The sequence below is a fragment of the Sander lucioperca genome, chromosome 9 (genome assembly GCF_008315115.2).
Source record: "Sander lucioperca isolate FBNREF2018 chromosome 9, SLUC_FBN_1.2, whole genome shotgun sequence".
Classification (NCBI taxonomy): Eukaryota; Metazoa; Chordata; class Actinopteri; order Perciformes; family Percidae; genus Sander; species Sander lucioperca.
Window position 1 is genome coordinate 30,717,423 of NC_050181.1, and position 4,543 is coordinate 30,721,965.

At 37.2% G+C, this 4,543-nt stretch overlaps 1 long non-coding RNA gene across 1 annotated transcript; it reads right to left on the reverse strand.

The window, feature by feature from the left end:
* Positions 1 to 652: 652 nt before the first annotated feature.
* LOC116057103 lies at positions 653 to 3,819 on the reverse strand. The gene is made up of 3 exons (XR_004106726.1): positions 3,726 to 3,819; positions 3,276 to 3,485; positions 653 to 1,489 (listed from the first exon to the last, which is right to left on the reverse strand). It is a non-coding gene; the product is annotated as an uncharacterized LOC116057103 (long non-coding RNA).
* Between the last annotated feature and the right edge of the window lie 724 nt (positions 3,820 to 4,543).

The following is a 4,543-nucleotide window of genomic DNA, read 5'->3' on the forward strand; positions in this document are numbered from 1 at the left end:
ATGAAGAGTTAGCAGATTTTCAAAAATACTGTACTCTTAATTCAACTACTAGGAACCAAAGGGTAGCTTACCAGAAAATCTGACAACTCTGAAAATCTTCTTGACAAAAAGGATTAATAGTTTCTGTAAAGTGCATGCAACAATCAAACCTAAATAAGTTTATTTATTTACTACAAAAAAATGCTACTTTGGTGCAATTTAAGACAGTCACAGCTGTCTTGTATACAGTCAGTTAAATAAGAATTAGTTATATCTCAATAAAAACTAAATTAAAATTATAATGGCAGCATAGGTTACTATCACCATTTATTTTAATTCCAGTAAGCGCAGTTGACCCAAAGGTGACTAGATATATTAATTCTTTCCTCTGCTTTCATATCTTTGTGCAAACAACAACCACCAGCGCTCTATATAAAGCAACTAAATTAAACATACGTGTCTCATACTTCATTTGACCTTTCAGGAGACTTACCTTGACACAGGAACAGTAGGTGTCAGATCCCTCAACACATTCAAATACTATGGTTTATGATCTTGACTCAATTGGACATTAAGTTGTAATAATAAATCATTATAAGCATTTTAATTTATTTTTATTCCATGCATTACTAAAAATGTCAAGCTGGAAATTTTACTGACAAACACAAAAGCATGACAGATATAAAAAAAATGAGATTTATTAAATAACATCAAAAATTCAGCAGCACTAGGGTGCAAGTAGTCCTTTGTGCATAGTTTCTGGTATATATTTATAAGGACCACATGACATCACAGTGCTTTGCTGTCACCATTTTTGTGTGTGGTCAAAGCTAGAGGACCTACGGCATATCAACCACAACAGCTAGAGGAGATGGATACGTGATACACACAAGAGAATACGTGGAACAAATCGGTTTTGTCCGTAATGTTAGCCAGCCGTTAGCCCTTAACGAACAACTTGCTAGTTAACGTTACTAGTATGATCAATCTAGACTTAACCACCACCAAAATAACACTGTTGATAATTGATGACTTGCATGTCCTGTTATCACATACTGTACATTTGTTTTTCTTCAACTGCCATATCTTGGTGTCATTCACCTATCCTGCAACAGTGTATTGATGGGCATCTGTACTCATGACATACTCCAGTGTATGAGGATGAATTATGTACAAGTTAAATGTTAAATGTGTCAGGAAAAGTAAGTTTGGGCAGACGTAGGGCTGGGCGATTTATATATACATTTTAGAGTATCGTTCAATATGTTTGATGTTGAGATGGAAAAACGTGCGAGGTCCAGTGGAGGTGAGTTAAGCAGGAATGGTTCAGGAGGTTCTTTTCTTGACTGCCATGCAGGGCTGCGATGGAGAGTTGACAGTCAAGTGACACCTTTCAAAACAATGGATGACACCGCAGCCTCCTCGGGAAAAGTGGAACTGGATCAGCACTGTTTCGGAGAATGTGATCTCCCTTACAGGAAGTTGTAGATGGGGCGGATGAGGGGAGTCACTAGGGTACAGAGAGAGAAGATGACATTAGTGGAAGTGACAGACATTCAAACTTCACTTCCGTACAAGCAACACAAGATATCTGTCATTCCATCCACTCAAACTTAGAAAATAGAGAAATCCCTGTTCTCTTGTAAGTTTCTGTATGGAGTATATGGTGGAGGACAGATCCCTGTGCCCCAGAGTACCTGTGACTGGCTGATTTTGAAACAAAGATAAATGAGCATACATGAAGAAAAATTATCTGTGTGTTTGATTCTGTCACTGCAGTGCAGTCGATACACTGTCTAACATTTGGCGCTGTGCGAGCAACTTTCCATTATATCTTTCATAATTCAAACAATACTCGGCTGGAAGTTTTCATTCTTTGATTTTCTTTTACTGCTGATTTGTGTAAACAGCTGGTAGCGCATTTGCTACTCGTGTTACAACCCAACGTGGAGACTGCAGTGCACACAAAGACTAGAGTGTCAAGCACACCTTTTTCTTCACACATTTGTTTTTGCATTTATGTAACTGCACAGAGTGACATCGCAATTAGATTAATTGTGCAGCCCTAATATATACAATATACTATTTGGTGTCATTTGGTGTTTTATGCAGAGGGCACTTATCTCTCCCCTGGTGATTGTATGCCAGACCACAACTGCAAACTGGACTTTTGTTTTGAATCTCATTTTCGACACACCTGCTCATGACAATGCAAGTTAACAACATCCCACTGCAGGGTCATTCAAAAAAAAAAGTCCCTGGCTGCATTTGCTGTATATTTAGGATTGTCCTAAAATTGGTAAGACTCCTTGAAAAAAGGGGCTACAGTAGCTTCACTGTTCACCCAGTATATATTTCAACACACTAAAACTATTGAAACCAAGTCAGCACTTGGTTTTAGTCAGTTTTAGTTTATGTTTAATTTAAAATCATATATGCCAGTCATAACAACCTAAATGTGTCACTGTCTGAGTGATGGACTCTACTCTCTGTTACTTACCAGCTGCTAGTTGCCCCTGGCTGTCCACAGGTTACTAGTGCAGTAACAGGGTGAGTTTATGCATGGTGGACCCACCAGTCAAATAGGGACACATGACATGTATTATATCTGTAACACCTGTCCCATGTAGCTATATAGTTTCTAGAGTAGTAGTACTATGGGAAGGCGCCTGGGTTTTTTTTTTTGTCTTTAACGGTACTATTACCGGTACTAACTAATGCTTGTTAGCAATCTATGTTTCTCAATATTATAAAAAAAAACTGCCGGTGCCTCCAATGTGAAATAGGTAAGTTTTGTGTTAACCTTGATTACTCTTTTAAATTGTAACTCCGAACGAAACCTCATGTACAAAATCTAAGACCCAAAAATTATACTTTAAATACTATAAACCCAGATATGGGAATTTATTTAGTTAAAGTACAAAAATAATAAACACATCTATGGTGTATTAGAAACATAAACACAAGTGAGGCCAGTATAAATAACTCCCTCTTTTTTTAAGACACCCAAAATAATATGTTGCCTCAATATAGCTTTAAGAGTAATATAAATTGTTACCTCTGCTTAAGTTTCAATAAAATAAATGCATAAAACCTTTTGACATGTAAACCTCAGTAATTATCTGTGGGCCCACACTCACACATTCATACTCAGCAATCAAAATACAAACAAAAAAAACCCTGTCGCAGGCGTGAGTACAAGCTTGGGAGCGAGGAGGCATAAAACTGTGACGGCCGTTTCACTTGTTTAGACAACCAAAAAAATAAAATGCACGTGCAATATACTCAGTACTCACGAATCCTGGTGATGGTCAAGGGGATATATGAAAAAAGGCGAACTTGGCAATGGCAGCAGGCAGATCACCGTAGAAACCACAGCAGGAAGATCACCGGAACAGAAACAGCAGCAACAGTCTAGATCTCACCAGCAGGATGGAAAACCGCTCTCTGTGTGGTCCAAAGGAGCTTCCCCGATCCTCTCTTTTACAGTCACAAATGTCCGTCTCCTGAATCAAATAAATTAACTGAGCAAGCAGGTCCATCCACTATTTTACGGCTAGCTTGTCTCAAACAATATTTTCCAACGTAAAGCTAACAGTAGGCTACGAAAGCAATGCTAATGGCAATTGTTGTAATGCTAACGGCTATTCACAGTTAGTAACACAATAGCTAGATGATTTCATACTACAACACTTAATTACAGCATATAGAATGACACACACACACACACACACATGTGAATTTACCTCTTGTAGATTACAATATTCCAAAACACAGCAACAGTGATCGTCTGCCTCAGTAATGGAAAACTTTCTACAACCTATTGATTCTCACAAAGATGCTTCGCTTCTGACTGTATCTGACTGCGTGTTACAACTAAGCCCCACCCCTCTACATGAGATTGTAATTACATTGGCTGATAGATCTTGACCCTCCAACCAAAGTAAAGAAAGACGATGATTGACATATTATAATATGGCTGCTATCACGTTAAGCTGTGTGACTGCTTACACTTGCTGAACTTTTAAGTCTATGGTGCTGAATCATGTACACTTTACTCAGACTACAGTCATTTGTATGCCTTCAGACTTTGATCTTTTAAAAACTGTAAATATAACTCTTACATTTTATTCATGTTAACCATTTTAACATAATGGCATCAACTTATATTTTCTTCACCATATTTATATTGCATTTAAATAATTTCAATAAATATCTAAATAAAATTTAGCCAGGGCTAAATATTATTTAGAACACTTCACTTTGCAGTCTGTATGCAGAAACACTTTGATGGTAATATACATATTTTGAACACAAAAACCACACTAGAGCAAGTCAAAACGCCTCTACTCCTTAGTTTTTGGTTTAGGAGTTCAGTTTCGGTAAAGTCAAAAATCGTTTTCTTCTTTGTTTTTATTAGCAGACTAAAAACCAAGGTTTAAGGTACATGCCCCCCCTACTGTACCGGTGTGTGTTTATAAACCATTACGTTCAATAAATGTGTAAATTGACTCAATAACACACAACTTAATTCCGAGTTAATGTATAGTATTTTTTTTCAGGA